The sequence below is a fragment of the Eurosta solidaginis genome, chromosome 1, assembly GCF_040869045.1.
Source record: "Eurosta solidaginis isolate ZX-2024a chromosome 1, ASM4086904v1, whole genome shotgun sequence".
In the NCBI taxonomy this organism is placed as follows: Eukaryota; Metazoa; Arthropoda; class Insecta; order Diptera; family Tephritidae; genus Eurosta; species Eurosta solidaginis.
This window is the reverse complement of record NC_090319.1, coordinates 144,046,577-144,072,507: the sequence shown is the minus strand read 5'-3', so window position 1 is coordinate 144,072,507 and position 25,931 is coordinate 144,046,577. Positions and strand designations below refer to the sequence as shown.

The window sequence follows — 25,931 nt, the reverse complement described above, 5'->3', positions numbered from 1 at the left end:
GGTTTCTTTGGCGAAGAAGAGAAGGTGGAGCTTCAAATGAAATTTATGCGTGAGAGGCATGAGTTAGATATTCTCCAATGCAGGGAGCGGCAAGCGGTTGAGATGGAAATATTAAATTTTAAATTACAAAAAGTTAAATTGGAACTTAAAAAATTAAATAACGCGTGAAAGTCGCGCCATCACGTTAATTATACTTGCTTTTTTATTTTAAATTGGTGAATTGAGTTTCGTTAGGTTGCAGATGCTCCATGTATGAAAAGCTCACTTGGAAATCATGAAAGGTTCATTGTGATATTACTACAGACCACAGTTAAAACTTAAAGTTCGAAACTTTAAAGCATAAAATCAGACAGAAGTAGTTTAACTATTTTTATCTTTATATTAAAAGTCCAACGACATGGACGCCTATTGGAGAGGACCCGTCATAACTTGACAAAATAATTAACTTCAAATATCAAATCAATTTAAGAAATTATTGTTCAACTACTGCAAAACAATGCCTTTTAGATAATTTAATGATGTAAAAACAAAAATCAATTAGCAATAACATAAAGAGACCTCATAGATGTAATTTAAGAAATTAAGTCTACAAGACTAAATAAATAAATAAATAATACGTATGCAAAGTATTAATTTATCTGCATTATCGTCATTGGAAGTACAATTCAAATCACCAAAAACAGCATTAATCCTTTCAGCAATTTGTTCCTTGGTCAATTTCTTATCTGTCATATGATGATTGTTTTTTATATGTTTCCAGGTTAAAAACAACATGTCGATGTCGAAGTCCTTGGATGTATTTGCCCCGCAAAAGTATCTAACACATACTTGAAAGCATCCTTGTTAAGTCGAAAGTTTTTTTGAACCTAAATAAGAGAATAAGTCATTAAAATTTACCACTTTTAAGTTCAATTTCTTACAATTCGTCACTCATCTCAAATGGATTACACAAATCTCGCAATATTTGCCTTTCTATTCTCGCCTGGCAATTTTCGTATGCGTTGCTTTCCAACTCCATAAATAATGCCGCGGCTATTGATTCCATTATAATAGACAGCTATAATTTGTGTCTGTTCGTTGGGTCCAGTTATATGCCAAAGCAAGCTCCCGGCGTAGAGGAAGGTGAAGCGAAAACGTAAACAATCCTTGCGGAAAGAATAAATAAACCTTTATAAAGTATTTTAGGCCAGTGCAATGAAATTAGCATCCTTAAAATTCGTGCAGGAATCCGTTTTAACAAAACTTGGTGGTCACGGCAGGGAATTGGCCAAAAGAACGACAAAAACACACAATTATGAAAGCACTTCACTCAAAAAAATACAACACTGCGGCAATATATTCTATTGTTTTTTTTTTGTATAAAATGGCGTGGATAATAAAATATAAACGTTTTTCAGTGGGTTTTACAAATTTTCTTTAATTTATTTTGTTCCAATGTTCACACATTCCGTACCAACAGCTGATTTCGAAAAATCATTTGCTCTTCCTCTTCTCCTTACGATTCCGTCGTAATGCAGAATACCAAACTTCGATTGAAGCGGAGCGTAGAACGGGAACGTAATCGAAATACAGAATAGGGGTGATTGTAAACATTCACGAATTCTAGATCCTCTGAAATCGCAGTTCGCTGTGGATCGGGATCATAGTAAACGTCCGTGTTAGCTGTTACTTTACGCAATGTGGTGTTTTCTAAACGGCACAGCACATTCTTTGCTTTCTCAGCATATCGTGCAGCACAGCTTCTGAGGAAAACAGTTATGCCCCTATTACCGTTTACAACTCAACTTAGTTGGGTTGTAATTAAAACAACTCAACTTTAAGACAACTCAACTCCTGTTTGGTATTACGAATTACAACTTATTTCAGCTGAAATTGAATTGAGTTGCCAACTTCAGAAATTGATGATTTGGCAGATAAATAAACAGCTGATCAATTTGTGGCAGAAATTTAAGCATTTTCAAATGTGATTTTCTTATTAATATTATATGAAATCTATTTTATAATGACAAAAATGTTGGTGATTAACATTTCGCGAATACGGAAAACATTCGCGTGATCATTCCAATCCCTTGGAACTACCAAGCACCAAGTAAGAAAATGTTTAAGTGACAAACAAATAATGAGTTTCATACGAAGTTATTTTGCAGTTTTGAAAGGAAGCATTTTACTCAGTACTAAACAAAATTAAGGACAATTTCCGCATACGCGTTCGTATTTTAAAATTATGCGCCATACTCCGATTCCTTCCTGACGGCAGCTATCAAATATGATGTGGAAATGATTTTGGTGTTGGACTGGTTTTAGATATTATTGAGGAGAATATTTGTGCGAAGTAGATTAAAACCCAAACAGAAAAAACTGTATTTTACTCAAATAGGATTCCCAGGAGTAGTGATAAGTATCAATGGGACTCGCATAATTATTTCACCTATTTTGGCTGCATCCGAACTGCGGCCAGCCTCGTCCAACTAAAGTCAAAAAGTTATTCAATGTAATTCGTTTAAACGTTGTTTTTTCTAGAAATGTGTACAAAATTGTTGATTACTGTTTGATTAAAAAAGTTTTAACTACCGGCTTTAAATGTTTTGCTTTTTTTTGGTAACGTTTTATAAGCCCGTGCACCATCTAACTCTTATTAAAGGTGGTATCAAAAGACGGTTTCCATCTCCGTTTTTAGGATTCGAGAGCGGAAATTAAAAATTTTATTTCTTTTGAAAGATATTTACAAAGACCCACAAAATGGCTCGAGAGGGTACGAAATATGAGGCCCGTTCCACAGTTTTTTTTGCACAGAACATCTTTCTGCGTTGGCGGCCATTGGCCGCGATTCGTAAAAATAACTCTGGTTGGGTCCAACACCTTTCTGCATAGCTGTGTACAAAAAATCTGGCAAAATACAACAACCACATGAAATTAGATTTTATTAGAAATAAAATTTTTAATTTTTGTGGTAATTCTTTACGACAGCATGACACTGCTAATACGTGTCCAAAAATATCGTGAGAGGTATTAAACGATGCGTCTTGGCATCAGTATTAATAATCCGAAGGCGGAAAATAAAAATTTTAACTCCTTCCAAAGATATTAAACAAAAACCGAAAAAGACAACAACATTACAACAACCACATGAAAATCGCCAACTTCAACTACAAATATCTCCGGACAAGAGATAAAATGTTTCTTTTCCGCCTTCGGATTATTGTTCTCGAGATTAATACGCGTCTCGATATTTTTGGACGCGTATTAGCAGTGCCATGCTGTCGCAAAGAATTACAATTTTTGTTTTCGGATTCTTAAATCGGAGGTCGAAACGTGTCTTTTGATATCAACTTTGAACATCTTTGTTAAAAATTAGGTGGTGAACCGTCTTCTAAAACGTAACATTTTTTCAAAACAACTGCAAAATTGCATGAGACAACTGCTAGTAAGCAGTTGTAAGATTTCGACGTCTTTGACAACTACACCAACACAAGGTTGTAAACGGCAATGCCACAAAACGTTGTAAGACTAGACAACTCAACCGACATTTTTTTTGACAAGTTGAGTTGTAATCTGTAATACCAAATTGCGAAATTTCAACTCAACCAGAGTTGAGTTGTAAACGGTAATAGGGGCATTAGTGAGGAAGCCTTCTTGGATGATACACCAGCTAAATGCAAAGTGTTGAGTGTCATCTACAATACAAATAAAAAATAAGTAAGAAAAAAATATTTCTCAACACACCATAATTACGCACTTGTGTAGCTGGTTCACTCAAACTATGTGCAGCTAAAGCGCCCACCATTTCACCAGGATTCGCTTGAGCTTGCTGAAAACGTGTTTCAATCTCTCCAATCAACCATTCAAACGCTTCAGTCAAGGCGAATCCATACCAGGTGGTGGCAAAGCGAATTCAACCAATTTGCCGTGCAGAAGAATGTCAAGTCAAAAGAAAATTTTTTATTGATTTCGATTAACTGACATATTGCTGTACAAGGCTTTGTATGGAAAATTATCAAGAAGAAGCAATCAGCTGATGGGATAACACCACCTCTACTGAATTCGCATTGGCTTCAGTCGATAAACGAAACTCTTTTGCTACATATTTCGTGCATACCGTCGAACGTACCAAACACATATATATAATACTTCTCTATCAATAACTTCCTAATGTGCAAATTTTCTGTTAATCATTATTTGCTGAAACTGTGCAAATGTATGTTCTGCGCATGCGCGGGCTTTGTTAGTGTTAGTGAATTGTAGTAGCGTATGTAAAAAAAGTATTAAAGGGGTACCAACGGGTCACTATCCCCTTTACCTAACTTCTGCATACTAATTGTTATAAAATCTCAGTTTAGTCCATTAAACAATGAAAAGGCCAACAAATACAATACAAGGCTCGATGTATTTATTATTTAAACATGGGCTGCAGCCAGAATTCATATTTTTGAAATGAAAAAAATTTAAATAGACATGTATAAAAATATACTTATACATACATCCCAACAAGCATTTCTTTAAACGTTTTTAAAAATAATTTAAAGTGAATTAGCTTGAACAAACGATATATAAACGTTTTCAAAATTTTACTTATTTTGAGTTTTTTACTGAAGTAAATTTTTGATGAAGTAAACAAAATATGAGTTCTGGGCTGGCTGCTATTGGTGTTGAAATAATACAAATTTTGTAAATTTTTTTCTCGCAAGTTTCTGCATCTTTTGGAAAGCTGGGGTTTAAATGAAAAGCCCAATAACAAGTTAAAACAAAAATTGCACAATTTAACTAATTCACCTTCTGCAAAATACTCACTAATGCAAGCCTTATTGTTAAATTTGTCTCTCTTTTTATCACACAAAAAACAACACTTCGACATTTTTGATATAAAATTTACTTATAACAGCTGAAAATCTTACGACCGCTAACCAGATTTGTTTTCAATTTATGCCATTCGTGGAGCTTTTTGGTCACTAAAGCCCCCATTACTGATACTTAGCATAGACTTGACTTGACTTGGCGTACACTTGGCAACTTAGCCACGATTATACTCCACTTGGTGCATAAAAATCTGGCATCATAATCAGCGTTGAAATTTATTTTTAAATAAATGTCAATTTGTATGACAAAATGTCAAAATGAAATGGAAACAAACAAATGGCATCTCAAAATGTAAACGTCACTTAGAACTTACATAGAAAATCAAAATTCAACAGACTTCTAAGTCAAGTTAAGTTTTGAGTAATCAGTAACATGCAATGTTCATTTAACAGAACTGTAAGTGACAGTTCGCAAGCCAAGCCAAGTCTATGCTAAGTATCAGTAATGGAGGCTTAAGGGCTCTTTTGCTTACGTATATCTGCGCACTCAGCACAAATTGGTAATGCTATTCTGCGGAGTTCTTAAAACAATAAAAATGTTATAATACTAATGGAAAACAAAAGCTTACTTTGCCATTTGGAGAACAAAATAGCCTAATGTACAATATTGATATATACATATATTTAAGCCCCTTTTTTACAATAATTTAACGACAGCCTTGAGATTTTGTCTCCTTCTCTCGTTGTATATCTGTACTGTAATGTTTGACAGGCTGCACAGTTCAGTAGTAGTGATATAGAAGTATTACATATATGACCAAACATTGAAACAGTAGCGTAGCATTCTTATTAGCCTGTTTTGCCAAACGGTCATTACCGACCACAATAACACAACGTAACACAACGTTGTAATAAATCACGCACGCCATTAATAACGCGCAAAGGCGACAGATCGGTTGGCATGTGTTTGTTAATATGAACGATTTTCTGTACATTCCAAATCATGCGTTTCAAATTACACGGTAATACGACCTACTCAATTAAAATAAGTTATAAGTTTTTGCTTAATTAAAAAGTAAACAATGTGTTTTACCTTCGAATCACTATTGGGGAAAACTTCACGCAGCGCTTCACGATCGCGACACTATTGATCCCATTCAATATCCAATTCGGGCAATGCATTACCGCTTTCGCTCAACTCTTTTATAACATCATCTGTAAAAACTTTGCGCATATAACGTTCATTTAACCAATCAAATTTGAATGTTTTTTAATGCTTTATTCGATAGCTTAACGGTAGGTAGATTTTGAAATTCTACTGTTTCACCAGCCAAACCATCTTCGCCATAACGCAACTGAATCAGTTGGCCTACAGAGTTACGTACTGTGCCATCATAGTTAACCATAACAAACTCCATAGCCTTAATTAAACGGCGTTGGATATAACCAGTTTCAGCAGGTTTTACAGCAGTATCGAAAAGACCTTCACGACCAAGTGAAAATAGAATTCTGATAGCGTCAAACCGGCAAGGTATGAATTTTCTACGAAACCATGTGACTCAGGACCGTAATCGTAATTAAATGTGGCAAAGTACGTTTGCGAAAACCATATGGTATACGTTTACCCTCAACGTTCTGTTGACCCACATAAGCAATTACCTGTGAGATATTAATATTGGAACCTTTAGGACCCGTACTGGATCCTGAAAGTTTGTATCGCTAAAACGCGCGCGTCTTACGATTTTTGAGACGTTTGAGCTCTTTGGCGCTCCATGCAGTTGACGAAGTAGCTGTAGAGGTATTCGCTAGCGGTATGTATTTATGAAATAAGGCGTAGAGTACATTGTTAAAGTGAAATATCCTCTCATCAATATCACCGGTGTATTCGGGCCAGGTTATTTTTGACAACTCACTTATTAGCGCAGACCAATTAGATTTCTTGAACAGCAACCGGCAAGATGTCTCTCTCACGACCTCCTGACCTTGGCAAGGAAGACTATAAGACTCCACATAAAGAGCAAGAGCTGGATGATGAACATTTTCAGGCAATACAAATGGATCACATCTATGAACGGAGCAATTCAAGGTGTCGTCTGTGAATATTAAAACTTGACATTTCCTGTATTTGTTACTAACATTGTTTAATTGATAAAGTCTTGCATCCGCAAGATCATTTAAGAACTGAAAGAATATATCCCCGGAAGAAGCAGGGACCATTACTAGACTCCAAGACACGCAAGGTAGATTAAAGCCGCCAAGCAATATGACAGATTCAGGGGAACTAGCCATAGAAACAACTGATTTCACTAAAGAGGAATGTCTCAAATAAATGGAAATATCCGATTGGGGTGGTATATAGGTGGCAACAAAATATTTAAACGTTGTAGAAAATTTTACGCGCACGCAAAGAAACTCGATATCATCTGAGTCAGCAAAATGCACTTCTTCTACAGAAAGACTGGTATGAACGGCAATCAGCACGCCACCACCAATTCTGTCCAGTCGGTATTTTCGAAAAATCTCAAACGATTCGGATAGTATTTCGGAGTTAAAAACAGTTAACGGTTAACCATGTCTCAGCAAATACTAGAACGTCATAATAAGTATCATGACCCTGCAAAAATCGCTAGTATTCCATGCATGCATGTATGGAGTACTCGCTACCCTGCAAAAATCGCGAGTACTCCATGCATGCATGTATGAAGTACTCGCTATGGACTAACCGAGTGCTCCAAAATTAATTCATACAAAAAATATGGTCCAATTAACATTGCGATGTCCTAGGACTGGACCATATACTCCAGCTCCGCATTACATCAGAGTAATCCATGGAGTACCCACAGCCCAATAAACATCGTGTAGTGATTACAATCGTTAAAAACGAGCAATGCTCGGCTTACAATATGTTCGTGTAGAAACATGAGTTGGTCCATTGCTGTATTTCAGTGAAGTATAATGGACCACATGATCCACCGATTTTTGCAGGGTATGGCCAAGGCGAGTGCTCCAAAATTAACCACAATTGTATTTCAGTGAAGTATAATGGACCACATGATCCACCGATTTTTGCAGGGTATGGCCAAGGCGAGTGCTCCAAAATTAACCACAATTCATACAAAAAATATGGTCCAATTAACATTGCGATGTCCTATGACTGCACCATTTACTCCAGCTTCGCATTACATCAGAGTAATCCATGGAGTACCCACAGTCCAATAAACATCGTGTAGTGATTACAATAGTTAAAAACGAGCAATGATCGGCTTACATTATGTTCGTGTAGAAACATGACCCTGCAAAAGTCGCGAGAACCATTCCAGTGCCTTGCTTCTGATGCCAATTTTGTACATAACGTCGAACAATTTCAATCTATCAACTGTTTCGAAGGCCCGCTTCAAGTCTTTCCATTCTGCAATTACCATGTTGTTGTTGTTGTTGTAGCCATAAGGTTGCTCCCCGAAGGCTTTGGGGAGTGTTATCGATGTGATGGTTCTTTGCCGGATACAAATCCGGTACACTCCGGTACCATAGCACCATTAAGGTGCTAGCCCGACCATCTCGGGAACGATTTATGCCACTGTTTAGGGATTCATTAATAATATCTTTGTAAAAGTTACCAATGTACACCATGGCATCCTTGAAGACACCCTCAAATAAGAGCTTTTCTCCGCAATATTTGTTTTTAAATGACTTCGTGATATTCATTATATCATCTAACTCGATGGCTCTGAAATGAAATGATTCGATTGTGGTACAATGATTTGGGTATATTTCGTCCGTCCTGGGCAATTTTTCGATGCTATCATTGATTTCTACTATACTCTGCACTAAAAAGTTGTTTAGGGCATTAGCTATATCATATTCCTTCTCTAGACATTTACCATTAATTACAATTTTAATGATATGTTTTTTATTATCTGTAAGCTCTGCAAGGTCTTTAAGACACTTCCACATCTGCTTCATGTTTCCGCCATTGTTGAGCACTATGTCTTCCATGTACTTCTTCTTTTTATAATTAATGGTACTTTTGCATATTTTCTTAGCATTATAATCATCCCAGTATCCAGCTGAAATATTATAAAGGTCAAATTTTCTTTTATGGAGAACTGTTAGCTCCCGGTCATAGCACTAGTTTCTAAGTTGTATTTGTGTTCTCTTCACATACGTCAGTGTCTGCATGACTTCTGTTAATATATTGGTCAGAGCTGATGTTTTAATTTCAACACCCCCATTACAGATAAAGCTAAAATCGCATGTGCGCAGTAGATTCAAAAGATTTTCAGCACTATAGTATTCCCATGGCGGAACTATACAAGGTGGCATCCAGGGACAGCTGATTGTGTACTTTTTTTTAATTTGATTTGATACATCAACTTCCGGCGCAGTACGATTTTGACATTAGTCAATCGAATTTACAAAAACAAAGTACATGCAACTTTTATTTATGTTTCTAGGTATGTCACCATGTTGCCACCTTGTATAGTTCCGCCATGAGTATTCCCATGATGTGAACGAAGTATATTTTCTCATTTTACAAGACTTCGTTGCTGGAACTTTGACATACATTTTCTCATGATCCGAAATTCTATATTCACCTATATTTTCCACTTTAACTACGTCATTATTACTGAAAAGCAGATCAATTTTCGTAGACGAGTACTCCGTTATTTTCGTATTGAAATAAATTTTTTGTATCATGGCCATTTGTGCAAATAAACTTGTAACGTTGTTCGTGTATGTTGACGATACATTCATGTCGATGTCAAAGAGTATATATTTGTTAAGAGGCGTCACTCGATACTTTGTTGTTGCCAAAGCAACCCTGTCATGTCTAATGTGATTCTCAAGGAAGTTTTGTTTAGTTTTTTTAAATTTAATCCTATATAGTTATGCGGTAAAGTGACTTTGCATAATTACGATTTTTGGAAAGAGAATTAATTAATTAATTTAATACAATCAATAAAATAAACACAAATACCCCACGAAAATGTATAGAAGGCGTTTTTATAAATACATCTGATAAAAAAAACCAACGACTACCTTGAGAAAACATCGAGTAATTTGCTTTGCCAACAACAAAAGTATCGAGTGTCGCCTCTTGACAAATATATACTCTTTGTTGATGTTAAAATCTCCAATTATAATAGGGGTACTTATTTAACCTTTTAAATGCCTTATAAAGTGTGTAAACGTATAAATTTATCTAGTGCGTAAACGAATTGTCAAATTTTGTATGAAAAATTATTTACACAGTTTGTATAAATTGACGTGCACATTTCATGGTGTAAACGCGGTAAACTCAAAGGAATGCAACCCTGCAAATATAATTGCCATCCTTTTCATTAGAAATCTCCGACATCAGCAAGTCATTTACAAGAATTTCTTAGTAAAGATGTTTTAGTTTTGATTTTTCACTTAAACTTGGCATTTTTTAATTTGTATAACAAAACAATCATTTTTTTTGGCAATCATACAGCTGATCGACAATTAAGTATATCAGGAATGTTACTAGGTGCATTCATATAACAGCGTGTGTAAAAGGATATAATTTTACACCTTATAAATTTATATGCTTAAATGAGTCCCCCTAATATTATTGTCAGATTCCTTATACTATGTCTCCACGGCACCAAAATCAAGTGGATTTCGGAAGATTCTTAATTTCAGATGAAATTAGCTCGAAATTACCTAATTTCGTTATGTGGAAACTGTCAAACGAAATTAGAAATTCTTCTTAATATCATCGAAATTGGATTCAAATTATGGTCCCTATTACGAGCATTTTTCGATCTTCGATCTTCGCTGGCTATCGAACATCGAAAATCGAATTTGAAATTGGTATTATGACATCTATAGCTGAATTCAGTAAGCCGTCTCTAGTCACTATTAGAGACTATTTGGGGTGAAAATCACCTTTGAGACAATTTGCCATTCTGTAAGCTGTCTCGCGTCTCCAGCCTCACAAAAGCAATCACTAATTTGTGAGCTGGGCCGGGGTAGATCACAAACGTGAAAATTTCAGAAAAACAATGAAAATTATTTGCGAAAAACGCTTTAAATATATTCTTTTTATTCTTCAAATTAAAATAAGCATAGAAAAAAATAAAAAAAAGAAAATACTTAAAAAAAACATCGAACTCTAGTGGTGCCGCTGAGATTCGAACCTACACACTTTCGGATTTTCTATAAAAGTTGTGAACGGTGTCTTAGCCAGCTCAGCCACAACACCACTCAACATTGCGTTGACAAAATGCAATGCTATATTATTTGTTCAATGTATGAGTAAATTGTCATTTTGGTGAATTTCGTTGATAAGGTGAATTGTTTTTGTGACTTTCGTTTACTGAATACCGAAATCATCTCAAGTCACAAAAATTGTCTAAAGGAAAATCTCAAATTTACGGCTGAATTCTGTAATTCAGTCTCATCTCAAGTCTCTAAATTTGAGATTTTCCTTTAGAGACAATTTTTGTGACTTGAGATGAATTCGGTATTCAGTAAATGAAAGTCACAAAAACAATTCACCATATCAACGAAATTCACCAAAATGACAATTTACTCATACATTGAACGAATAATATAGCATTGCATTTTGTCAACATGACGTTAGGTGGTATTGTGGCTGAGCTTAATAAGACTCCGTTCACAATTTTTATAGAAAATCCCAAAGTGTGTAGGTTCGAATCTCAGCGGCGCCACATAGAGTTCGATGTTTTTTTTAAGCATTTTCAGTTTTTTAATTTTTTCTATGCTTATCTTAATTTGAGGAATAAAAAAAATATATTTAAAGCGATTTTCGCAAATAATTTTCATACTTTTTCTGAAATTTTCACTTTTGTGATCTGCCCCGGCCCAGCTCACAAATTAGTGATTGCTTTTGTGAGGCTGGAGACGCGAGACAGCTTACAGAATGGCAAATTGTCTCAAAAGTGATTTTCACCCCAAATAGTCTCTAATAGTGACTAGAGACGGCTTACTGAATTCAGCTGTTAGAGACTTGAGATGAGACTGAATTACAGAATTCAGCCGCTAATCTCTGCCGAAAAATTTCCGTTGGGTATCTAATTTTGAAGCGAATAGAAATTTGTTGTCGACGCTGTATCGAATTAGAAGAAAATTGTTTGAAACGTAAGTTTTTTGTGTTTATCTTCTACTTTTTTGCTATCTAATAGTAATCTCAAACTATTTGTATTAATCGTATATATTGTAGGATGCTTTATTTTTATTAAAATAGATATTAATTATTTGAAAGAAAATGTTATATTTTCATGATAAAAAATTGAATAATAAAGGAAATTTTTGAAAATAGAAAAATCAATATTGAAAATTTAAATATGGTAAAACATATTAAAATTACAAAATTACAAATAATTGAGTCAATATAAGTTAAGAACCCCACATATAGGTCCAAAGTCTTGAATACAAAACATCTGCTTGGAAGACTGGTTGCAAAAATTAGACAAAATCCGTTTATAACAAAAGGAACTTGCAGAAAGGATCAGGTGAAAAAAATCTTGAGTGCATTTTCGTACCCGATGCTCAGGTGAGACAATCCCTAGCGCAAAATCTGAGAATTGGTGCCATTTTCAAAAAGGTTGGAATAGACTTGGCTCTTGTGCATTGTTGCAGCCATTCATCTTTACTGGTTAGCAAGTCCATGAACGCTTCTATGGTCATTATGAAGTTTAGTTTTTAACACATGTAACAACATGTTTAAAAAGTTACAATTACGCGTTGAAATTCATTTCAGCATTTTTTACTTCTGGCTAGTTGCTGTACTTATGCTTTTTTCTTCATAATAAATAATTTTGCTTTTATTTTATTTGACAGATGACGGGAATGTGCTTTTCTGAACGGTTGAATTTATCGAATGATCGAATGAGTGTCATAATACCGAGTGAAAATTCGTTCGATCAGCTCTTTCGATCACAGTCGAGGATCGCATTTGTCTCATAATAGCGGCCTATGTGTAATTTACTGAGCGAATTTCAAAAACATATGTTTATCTTGAACGTTTTAAAACGGCTGTGGGAGGGAAACAGACTCGCTTCCCAAGGCATCCGGTTCTATATACCGGAGCGACTCGGGAATTTTTCCGACCAAAGGCGATAATTTCAGTGTAACCCCATTTAATTTGTTGCGTCCCTCCCACAAATTGTCACCCTCCAGCAGCTCCTTGCAGCGGGACTGCGCCATACTCTCCTGCTTCGGGAAGGTATCGAACCCAATCCGGCTCCTTCTCCTGACCCCGGTCCTGAGAAATGGTTTTGTTGCGTTTGCCGGAAAATAATCTTTTTAGGACGGTCATACTCCTGTCAATGTGTCACGTGCAAGAGATGGTTGCATCGGACAGGTTATTATGTGCTAGATCCCAAATCCAGACGTCCTCGAAACTTTTATAAATCTCAGCGCCCCCTACTACCTTCCAGCAGCGCTGCTGCTCAGCAAGCCACAATAAGTACCTGCTGCTGCTCGCGCCCCACGGCGCCACCAGCTCATACGACTGCTCCTACCCATAACTATTATCTCCGTAGCAGAGTATATAGCAATTCCGAGCATCACCCCCGCCCCCGTCTTCTTCTCCCCCTGTTGTTATTGTTGTTGTTGTTGTAGCAATGCTTCGCCCCATCCAATAGGTGCGACCGATCACAAATTGTCATCGATATCCTCTAACCGGAGTCCAAGGAAACTTGCTGTTTCAACAGGGGTGGACTATAATATGAGGGGTGTTAGAGGCGTTGGGGTAGACTATACATTAAGGTACCAGGGAGAGTGGGCTCGGGGTTAAGCCCCCTTTCTAAAAACACCACCCAGACCCACTGGAGGCTTATAGTTTGATCACAATTTAATATTAAAGTTACCAAAAATATGCAAGAAAACGCAGTGAATTGAGCAAATATGGTGCTACCAGACATTAAAATAAGTATAAATAAAAAACGACTCAATTTGTTTAATTCTTGTATGTGAATTTTACTGTGTCAATTAGAGGCGTGAACGGATCTATGTGGTTTCGGATATTTGCCATTCTCCACAAATGTTCCATCACCAGATTGGACCAATTATTGTAATTGTTTTTTGAAAAACAAAAAAAAAAAAAAACATTTGACTATACGCCACATGGATTCACTGTTGTTGTTGGTGTTGTAGCAGTGCTTCGCCCCACCTAACAGCCGCGACCGATGACAAATTGTCATCAATATCCTCTAACGGGAGTCCAAGGAAACTTGCTGTTTCAACAAGGGTGGACCATAAGGAAAGGGGTGTTAGAGGCGTGGATTCCACATTACAATTAAAGAGATGGTTGGTGTCATGTGGGGACACATTGCAATCGGGGCATACATTTTGTATGTCGGGGTTGATTCTGGATAGGTAAGAGTTTAACCTGTTACAGTATCCAGAACGAAGTTGAGCAAGAGTGACACGCGTTTCCCTGGGGAGTATGCGTTCCTCTTCCGCGAGTTTTGGATACTTTTCTTTGAGGTCCGACGCCTGTTTGTGTAAGTTTTTTGTGTTTATCTTCTAACAAATGTCATTTGAAATTATGCAAAAGGACAGGAATGTAATTTACGAAATCATACTACCGAAATCGCGTACAGTGTAGACATAGTATTAAGGTGGTCCGTTATGATTTCACCTAAAGATGTAATAAATTCAGTATCACTGCTACTTGGTGAGTGATCCCGTACACCAATTTGCCATTTTAACGCGCATTTTTTTGATTTTTATGATAATGCACCACATTCATGTCAATGGATTTATTGTAGACTACACTAAACTGGATATATTCATGCACATGCATAATAACACCACCAGTATGCCTACTGTGCGAATCGCAACGAATGCGTTTGTATGTCGGGATATTCAGCTCGGTATCTATTATAAGATCCGTTGTACAAGTTTCCGCGCATAATCGAGCCTCTGCAACTGAGTTTTGTTTGCAGTTATACTACTGATGTTAAGATAAATACACTCCAATGTGTGCACCCTGTCACTCTTACTTCTGTGATATTTACTTTTTGCTGTTATATTTGCAACATCCCCTGGTTGCTAGATATAGATAGATAGATGTTGTAAGGTTATCATTATCTTTACAAAGCTTCATCCAAGCCGAGTTCTCTGAGAAAATCCAGAACGGCTCTCCGCTTCAGAGAGTGTATGTGACTATTTTCTAATTTGGATGATCCTAGGATCCTAAGTCTTCGTCTCGCGACTGCATCACATTCCTTCAGGATGTGTTCTGCAGACTCATCTTCGACATCACAGAATCGACAGAGGCTACTAGCCGATACGTCCAATTTATGCATATGACTCTTTAGCCTACAGTGACTTGCCTGTTAAAATCCTAAGGCTACTTTTTGGGAGGTTAATCATAGCCTCATATCGCTTTAAGTTGTACCCTCCTGTTAGTGCCTTTGCCTGCCGAAGTCCTGGACTTTCGCGCCAGTGTTGTTCTCTTTGGCACGCCTCCTTTTGTCTAAATTCCTCCCTTAATGTATGTGACCCTATTGGGACCATAGGCTCGGGTTCTATTGGCTTTCCGGCCGCTGCCAACCTGGCAAGCTCGTCCGCTCGCTCGTTACCATCTACTTCTCTGTGTCCAGGTACCCATGCTAGACGGATGGTGTTATTAACTCCTAGACTGTTTAACATCTACGCATTCAAGGACTGTTAATGAAGATAATGCCTTGAGTGCAGCTTGACTGTCGCTGAGTATAGCGATTTTCTCGTTGGTATATCCCCGCTGTAAATTTATCTCTGCCCACCGGCTTATGACGACAACTTCGGCTTGGAAGATGCTCGGATATTTTCCGAGTGGTAAGGATATTTTGGTTCGGGGGCCGAAGATCCCCGCTCCTATGCCCTCCGGTGTCTTCGAGCCATCGGTGTACCATATTATAGTATGTTCCTCTCAAACTTAATTATCTCTTTCGTATCATCTCCGGGAAGTTGGATAAGTGGAATCTGCTCCTGCAGCTTCACCATGCTCCGGGACTGTAACACTTTGCCTCTTCCACATCTCTCTTTAGCTATGTTAACTAAAGTTCTCCTGGCTGCCTGCTTTATTATTATATGTAGAGGCGTTAACTCAAGCAGCACCTCTATTGGTTCCATGGGGCATGTTCGCATGGCTCCCGTAATGCAGACACACGCTAAGCGTTGAAGCTTCGTGAGTGATTTTTGTACGGTCACCATGGTTGTCCTTGATGCCCACGCAACTGCTCCATACACTATGATAGGTCTCACTATCATAGTGTACATCCATCTTAGGTTCTTTGGGCTGCATCCCCAGGATCTTCCTGCAATACGATTTCATACCATTACTACTCTTGTAGCCTTTGATATGGTATTGTCGACGTGTTTCTTCCATAAGAGCTTAGAGTCAAACGTGACTCCCAAGTATTTCACCTCAGTCGTGTACTCCATTAATTGTGATTTGCCTAATCCCTTCCAGATTTCTTTTCCTGGTGAAGGGCACAATGGATGTCTTGTTAGGGATGATACTTAGCCCTACCTCAGTACAACATTCTTTCGTTAACCTCAATGCCCTTTGCATTATGTCGCAAAGGGTGCTCTCAAAATTGCCCCTTACAATGATAACAATATCATCCGCGTACCCCTGACATCGGATTCCGTTTTCTGAGAGCCTCTGTAGAAGTTCATCTACTACCAGGCTCCACAGAAGGGGTGACAGGATACAATGCAGTTTCTGTTGACCTGTATGTCTTATATGCATGCTGATCTCGATATAGTGGCATTCTATCGAGAGCCTTTGATCTAATCTCGTGGTCTACAATTTCCTCCATTGCTTTCAGAGCAAAGAATGTCAGGCTTATGGGCCTAAAAGACTTTGGACTAGAGTAGTCCTTTTTAGCCACATTACGCACTCGAACGCACTTTGCATTTCCGTGGACAGTTCATACAATGCAGTTTCTGTCGACCTCCCTGTCCTACATGCATGCTGATCTCGATGTAGTGGCATTCTATCGAGAGCCTTTGATCTAATCTCGTGGTCTATAATTTCCTCCATTGCTTTCAGAGCAAAGGATGTCAGGCTTATGGGCCTAAAGGACTTTGGACTAGAGTAGTCTTTTTTAGCCACCTTAGGTATAAAGACCACATTTGCTCTTCTCCAAACTGTTGGGATGTATGCCAGTGCGAGGCTATCCCTCATAATCCTGGCCAGGTTGGGATCAGTTCCTCTCCCTGCTGCAGAAAGGCTGGATATATGCCATCCACTCCCAGAGATTTGTAGCTCTTAACTGTGCTGTCGCTGAAGAGTCCTTTGACGAGGTTCTATCCTGTGGGTGTCGGTCTTACCTCGCGAACCTCCTCCGGCGAGGTTTCCGAGGATGCGTCCGAAAATGCGCTGCAAGCAGGGCATGTACTTTTTCCTCCTCTGTCCTTGTGTAGGTTCCATCGGGGAGTTCCATCGATAATCACGTCTCCCTTTGGTCCTTGGGTAGGGCTTTGTGAAGCCTTGCTGCCTCTGGAACTTCTGTTATACCTTCGCAAAATTTCCTGAATCTCTCTTTTTTAGCTTTCCAAATCTCTTTGCTATATGTAGTTAGATTAGCTGTGTACTGCTCCCAGTCTCCCGTGCGTCTCGCTTGGTTGAAGAGTTTACGCACGGTTTTCCTCATTTCCGGCAGCTTCCCCGACCACCAGGGGGTTTTATTCCCTGGGCCCTTTGATTCACGACAGCTAGAGTTATACGCTTCAACTGGTTGCTAATAACCGATCCTACTTCTCCGTGCAGATAGGACATGTTGTCTCCATTGTATCATGGTTTTCATCTAACCCTCGGCTTAATTCCGTATTTGCTCGCATACAGTTTATACACTTATTGATTTTTTTCTTATTACATTGGGTATATTGATGCTCACCCAAACATTTAGTGCATACTTCCTTCTCTTTACACTCAATCGCCTTATGATTGAAGCCTTTACATTTAAAGCAACACAGTACTTGCACTGCATCATATACTCCAATATGGGTTTACAACCCCAATTTAAATCAATATTGGGTTGTAATTCCGACAAAACGAAAAACCGACTTGGATTCCATGACAGCCCTGATTGCTTTACTACTTTGATATCCGTTTCATTAAGACAATTATTTTGCCGCTTAATTCGTTATTTTCATATTTAAAGTTTATACTCGTAACAATAACCGTTGGTTTCACTTTTTCGGGATCTTTACCTCGTAATTATTTCCAAGTTTATTTTCAATAGCGTTTTTTATTTTATCACGTTCTTGATCATTTTCACTTTCTACAATGACTACTCCACTTTGCCTGGCTTATGTATTAGTTATTTGTAGCTCCTTAGGATCAACTATCGAGTTTAGATCATTTTTTGTCCTTTCAACATCTTGCTTTTTACTCGGTTTCACAATTAAGGGATTATGTTTTCTTATATCTGGCAACGCTTCTTTTTTTGTTTATTACTTTTTGCAACATTCGCATACAAAATTTGGCTTCAACACTATTGACATTCTTCTTTAGTTCCTTGCACATTTTTTTATTCTCCATACTTATTGCTTCGATCATTTTTTTATTGCCATCTTTATCTATTTTTATCTCGTCACATACCTGCTCACTACTACGCTTGAATCCTTCCGCTATTTCACGTATTTTATTAACTTTGACGCTTTTCTCACAAGATACTTGCGCTTTTTGCATTGCTTTAATTCTTTCCCTAAATGCCAATTCTACTGCTTTTTGAACTTGTTTTATTTCTCTTTTATTTTTCTTTAGTGCATTAGTGTTGTCCATTTTGCTTCACTACCGTTTGCATGTCTTTTAAAATGTCATCAACGTTATGCACATATTGCGCACAATCAGTACACATGAACTTCCACATTTCACATTCCTCCAGTTTGTTTACGCTGTATTGGTCCAATCCCGAACATTTTGGAGTTAGATGGTAATATGTACCACACACCCCTCCAGAGCGAATCTTGGTTACCTCTCCACGAATCGTAATTTTGCAATACACCTCTTTTTAATACACCTCCAATGGGCTTTAAGGGTCCATAACAATTATGAGGAAATACGGCACCTGAGAACACAGCCGTATGATGCAAAAAATCACAAGCAGCTCCTCAGTGATATCCACAAAAAAGCGTCGGACCTTTATGTCAGGAATTGCCCGGAGTATCCAGTTGTTAAAGAAAAATACCTAGAACTTGCAGAAGAGGAACGCACTCTCCCTGGGGAAACGCGTGTTACTCTAGCTCAACTTTACTGTGGGTTGTTAAACTCTTGCCTATTCAGAATCAACACCGACATACAAAATGTATGTCGCGCTTGCAGTGTGCCCCCACATAACACCAACCAGCTCTTCAATTGTAATGTGGAACCAAGGCCCCTAATACCCCTCTCACTAAGCTCCACCCCTGTTGCAACTGGAAGTTTGCTTGGACTCCCGTTAGAGGATTTTGATGATAATTTGGAATCGGTCGCGTCTATTGAATGGGGCGAAGCACTGCTACAAGAACAACAACAACGGCCGCTCATACCCATAACTACAATCCTCATAGCAGAGTAGGTAGCAATACCGCGCATCAGCCGTTACCCCCGTCTTCTCGCGCTCTTTTCGGCGCTAGCACACGAGTAGGGCAGGGAAACAGACTCGCTTCCCAAGGCATCCGGTTCTATATACCGGAGCGACTCGGGAATTTTTCCGACCAAGGGCGATAATTTCAGTGTAACCCCATTTAATTTGTTGCGTCCCTCCCACAAATTGTCACCCTCCAGCAGCTCCTTGCAGCGGGACTGCGCCATACTCTCCTGCTTCGGGAAGGTATCGAACCCAATCCGCCTCCTTCTCCTGACCCCGGTCCTGAGAAATGGTTTTGCTGCGTTTGCCGGAAAATAATCTTTTTAGGACGGTCATACTCCTGTCAGTGTGTCACGTGCAAGGGATGGTTGCATCGGATAGGTTATTCTGTGCTAGATCCCAAATCCAGACGTCCTCGAAACTTTTATAAATCTCAGCGCCCCCTACTACCTTCCAGCAGCGCTGCTGCTCAGCAAGCCACAACAAGTACCTGCTGCTGCTCGCGCCCCACGGCGCCACCAGCTCATACGCCTGCTCCTACCCATAACTATTATCTCCGTAGCAGAGTATATAGCAATGCCGAGCATCAGCCCCCGCCCCGTCTTCTTCTCCCCTTGTTGTTATTGTTGTTGTTGTTGTAGCAATGCTTCGCCCCATCCAATAGGTGCGACCGGTCACAAATTCTCATCGATATCCTCTAACGGGAGTCCAAGGAAACTTGCTGTTTCAACAGGGGTGAACTATAATTAGAGGGGTGTTAGAGGCGTTGGGGTACACTATACATTAAGATACCAGGGAGAGAGGGCTCGGGGTGAAGCCTCCTTTCTAAAAACACCACCCCGACCCTCTGGAGGCTTATAGTTTGATCACAATTTAATATTAAAGTTACCAAAAATATGCAAGAAAACGCAGTGAATTGAGCAAATATGGTGCTACCAGACATTAAAATATCTATAAATAAAAAACGACTCAATTTGTTTAATTCTTGTATGTGAATTTTACTGCGTCAATTAGAGGCGTGAACGGATCTATGTGGTTTCGGATATTTGCCATTCTCCACAAATGTTCCATCACCAGATTGGACCAATTATTGTAATTGTTTTTTGAAAAACAAAAAAAAAACAAAAAAACACTTGACTATACGCCACATGGATTCACTGTTGTTGTTGTTGTTGTAGCAGTGCTTCGCCCCACCTAACAGCCGCGACCGATGACAAATTGTTATCAATATCCTCTAACGGGAGTCCAAGGAAACTTGCTGTTTCAACAGGGGTGGACCATAAGGAAAGGGGTGTTAGAGGCGTGGATTTCACATTACAATTAAAGAGATGGTTGGTGTCATGTGGGGACACATTGCAAGCGGGGCATACATTTTGTATGTCGGGGTTGATTTTGGATAGGTAAGAGTTTAACCTGTTACAGTATCCAGAATGAAGTTGAGCAAGAGTGACACGCGTTTCCCTGGGGAGTATGCGTTCATCTTCCGCGAGTTTTGGATACGTTTCTTTGAGTACTGGATTCACCGGGCAATTCCCGGCGTAAAGGTCCGACGCCTGTTTGTGGAGTTCACCAAGGACCTGCTTTTTTTTCGCTTCATACGGCTGGGTTCTCAGGTGCCGTATTTCCTCAAAGTGCTTACGGAGATGACTCCTTAAGACCCTAGGCGGTGCTGGCTCATCAATCAGATGTCTGTTGGGATGCTCAGGTTTCTGGGTATTCAACAGGAACTGTTTGGTCAGTATCTAATTTCTCTCCCTGATGGGGAGTATTCTCGCCTCATTATGCAGATGGTGTTCTGGGGACATAAGAAGACATCCCGTGGCAATTCTGAGAGCAGTATTTTGGCAGGCCTGTAGCTTCTTCCATTGGGTAATTTTTAGGCTTGGCGACCATATGGGTGACGCGTAGCATGTAATCGGCTGGCTAATTGCTTGGATTCAATCCTTTGTGTGTATGCTAAACGCCGCTGATAAACGCCGCCGCCGATTTTGGTCGTTTTTTGCACGACGCCGCCGAATGTCACAAATATCGGCGTGGCGGCGGCGTCCGGTGCGGTATTATATTTTCTACTCGTTTAAGACTGTTTAGGCCATTTATTGTTCTTGTCGAAAATTGGTCGCATATGGTCGAAAGTGGCATCAACGGATGCGCATCACTCCCAGTTAGAAGAAATTAATTGCAAAATTTAACTCTTTCTGACTGTTCAAAAGTTATTTAAAAAAACATGTAAGGACGGGACTGTCTTCGGCTGTGCTGAACAATAACCTTATCCCATTCGTAATCTCCAAATAATGCGCTGTATAAGATAAGAAATATATAGTGAACCGATGTACATACCTAAACGATTTTAAGATAAATATAAAAAAATGGCAAAAAACCCCCTTATCTGAACGATCGGTTGTATGGGATATATATTATATATAGCTCCGATCCAAATGATTTTTTCAGGAAATCTTCTATGATATATTAGAATAAATATCACCAAGTTTAACGTTTTAATATTGGAAATTAAGGGAGAAATGGCTAAAAATCTTTCTATCTGAACGATCGGTTGTATGGGATATACATTATATATAACTCCGATCGAAATGATTTTTTCATGAAATATTCTATGATATATTAGAATAAACCAATTTTAACATTTTTATATTGGAAATTAAGGGAGAAATTGACAAAAACCTTTCTATCTGAAGGATCGGTTGTATGGGATATATACTATATATATCTCCGATCAAAGTGATTTTTTCAGAAAGTCTTCTATGATATATTAAAATATATATCACCGAGTTTCACGTTTATACTTTTAAAATTAAGGGAAAGGTGGCCAAAAATCTTTCTATCTGAACGATCGGTTGTATGGGATATAACTATATATAGCTCCGATCAAAGTGATTTTTTCAGGATATCTTCTATGATATATTAGAATATATACCACCGAGTTTCACGTGTATACTTTCTTAATTGCGGTAGGAATGACCAAAATCGTCTTATCTGAACGATCGGTTGTATGGAAGATATATGTTATAGTGGTCCGATCCTACCGGATCCGACAAATGCCTAATATAATACAAAAATACATCCTTGCGCCAAATTTCATTGAGATATCTCAAAATTGGAGGGACTAGTTTGCGTTCAAACAGACAGACGGACATGGCTATATCAACTCAGTTCGTCGCCCTGATCAATTCGGTATACTTAATGATGAGTATATCTTCTATATTTCTCAACGTTACAAACATCGGACCAAAGTAAATATACCATTTCATGTTCATGAAAGGTACAACAAGCACTTTCAATGTCAGCTTAACACGGACTTTGCATTACCCAATTCACCAAGTTATTAAAACAAAACACCAAACAAAAGTTATACAATAAACTAGCAAAGACCCCCGCGAACTTCGTTTCGCCGAAAATAAGTTAGATATAACTGAAATACTTTTTGAATCCTGTTGAGCAACTTTAAATTGTTCATTGTGGTTTTATTTTATTTTATAAAATCTTACATAATTACAGAAGTTATTAAAAAAATGGCTTGTGAAAATCAAATGAAATATGCACCTCTTCTATTCCCTACAATCATAATAACACTGTGCGGGTCAATAGTGGCAATGAGTTAAGGGGCGTTTATGGCCGTAATGAAAATGCTGAGCTCCAAGTTGTTGTTAAGAAGAAATGGCTGCATGTTTCCTCATTCAAACCAACTGTCTCTGAATTGAACGTCATTGATTATGTTTCGAAGTATGCCGGTGTTGACCGGAGCCATTTATCCTGCCGTAAATTAATAAAAAGTGGTGTTCCGCTGGATAGTTTAGAGAGCGTGAACTTCAAGCTTGGAGTTACTACGGTCTTCTATGACAAAATTTTGAATCCAAATGTGTGGCCGGCTGATATTATTGTTCGGCCATTTCGTTTCTTCCAAGGTAAATTCAGCGACATGTAGTGCAATTGGATCTCATCCTAATAATTATCCTAATGTTCCTGTTAATGTGGATGATACCTTCCTCAAATGCTACTTCCAAAATATGGATGATAAGCGCACAAAATCTAAAGAAATTCTGTTAGTAACGTCCCGTTTGGACTACGATGTATTTGTCCTCGTTGAAACATGGCTGAATAGTGTCTTTTTCGGCGAAGAGTTTTTTGATTCTTGTCTTTTTCATACCTTTCGGAAAGACAGGGACTTTGTAAAGACTGCGCACCGGAAAGGAGGTGGAGTTCTTATCGCCATAAAAAGAAATCTACGCTAATCGGAATATCAACTTTTACACAATGATTCGTTAATTGACCTACTCTGTGTTCGCATAATCGGTTCCGCTGGATCTACAATCATTTGTGTATCTTATATTCCACCAAATAGTGCGGAAAGCTTATATAACTCTCACATTGAAAACATTAGGGGGACTCAAGTAACCTTATAAATGCCTTATAAAGTGTGTAAACGTATAAACTTATCTAGCGCGTAAACGAGCTGTCAAATTTTGTATGAAAAATCATTTACACAATTTGTGTAAATTTACGCGCACATTTCATTGTGTAAACGCGGTAAACTCAAAGGAATGCAACCTTGCAGACATTACAGCAGGCATTTTCATCAAAAATCTCCAACATCAGCAAGTCATTTACAAGTATATCTTAGTAAAGACGTTTTAGTTTTGATTTTTTACTTAATCTTGGTATTTTTTAATTTGTATAACAATCAATAATTGTTTTTTTAGCAATAATACAGCTGATAAACAATTAAGTTTATCAAGAATATTACTACGTGCGTTCATATAACAGCGTGTGTAAATGGATATAATTTTACACCTTATAAGTTTATATGCTTTCATGAGTCCCCCTATTGTTAATATTTGCGAATCTAACTGTGATGCTCATTTTTGTATTCTCGGGGATTTTAACTTACCCGATTTTACTTGGTTAGATCTCAAAACAATGGTATTATGTTTCCGGCTAATGTTACGCGTACTCGTTATATAAATTTTATAGATAGCCTCTTAAGTTGTAATCTCATTCAAATTAATAATGTATTTAATGCACTTGCTAAACTTTTAGCTCTTGTTTTTGTTGATGAGAATTCGATTTTTAGCCTCTCTGAAAGCATTTTTCCGTTGTGGGAACCTGATAGGCATCATGTTCCACTCGTCATTAAAAAAAAATATATACATGTAAGGCGCGAAGAGATCTAAGGCCGAGCTTCCATTCCAATTTGGGTCGAGCTCCTCTTGACTTTCCCTACAAATTGGCCAGACGGGACCTACATGATTTTATGCCGACTCCGAATGGCATCCGCAAGGCAGATGAGTTTTCACTGAGAGATTTTCATGGCAGAAATACACCCGGAGCGCTTGCCAAACACTGCCGAGGGGCGACCCCGCTTAGAAAAATTTTCTTCTAATTGAAAAACCTTATTTCTAAAATTTTTGATATTGCTTTGCCCGGGGTTTGAACCCAGGGCATGCGGTGTGGTAAGCGGAGCACGCTACCATCACACCAAGGTGGCCGCTCGTCATTACCCTTTTTAATATTGATTCCATCCCGATTTCTTCGGAATTAAGTAACCATTCTTTTAATTTTCGGTCAACTGACTTTAGTGAACTAAATAATACTTTTGATGATATACCCTGGGAAACTATTTTGCAGTCTAATGATGTTAGTGTCTGTTTCGAGATTTTCTTGAGGACGTTGGCTCAGGTTTTTTCTGATGAGGTGCCTCGGCGAGTCCCCAAAATGCATAAATTACCCTGGTACAATACTACTCTCAAAAAGTTGAAAAACAAACGTAATAAATATGAAAAATTGTACAAGGCTGATTCTTAGAATTCTGCTCTTAGAGATCAGTATTTAAACAGTGTGAAGGAGTTCAATGTTCTTGATAAATTTTTATATAATCGGTATATGAGTAAGGTAGAATCGGAGGTGAAAGAAAATCCAAAAGCATTTTGGAATTTTATTCGGTCCAAGCGTGGTTCTTCCAATATTCCTATTGGCATGAAGTACAGTCTCTAAATGACAATGTTGAATTTTTTGCAGAATTTTTCAAATCTAATTTCGAAGATGAAGTTACTATTCAGGATACCCTCCACTCTAGCTCATACTTATTTGAGCGCATAGATTTCGGTTCGCTGTCATTATCTGTGCAGGAAGGATGTCAGTAAAGCTATGTGCCTGTTAAAGCCTTCGCTAAAATGTGATCCTGATGGACTTTGTGCATTTGTTCTGAAGCATTGTAGCTCAACTTTATGCATTCCTCTTTGCTACATATTTAATTTTTCTCTATCTCCTGGCTTTTTTATTGACAGGTGGAAGTCCGCGTCAATCGCGCCGATCTTTAAGTCTGGAAATAAGAATGATGTCTCTAATTACAGACCCATTTCCAAGCTTTCAGTTTGCTCTAAGCTTTTCGAAATAATTATTAAGGAATCGAAGTCCAGTAATAATTTTGTTTCACATTTCTATTTAGAAAGTAGTCTGTTGTATGCAGTCAATGAATTTGTTCATCTTGGTGTTATATTTGATACTAATTTTTCTTTTGTTAATCATATCTGTTATGTTCTTCCGAAAGCTTATAGAAACCTTG

General features: G+C 38.1%; 1 pseudogene; it reads right to left on the bottom strand.

Moving 5' to 3' along the window:
• Positions 1–3,575: 3,575 nt before the first annotated feature.
• LOC137238019 (DNA-directed RNA polymerase II subunit RPB1-like) lies at positions 3,576–18,567 on the bottom strand (annotated as a pseudogene).
• Positions 18,568–25,931: the final 7,364 nt, after the last annotated feature.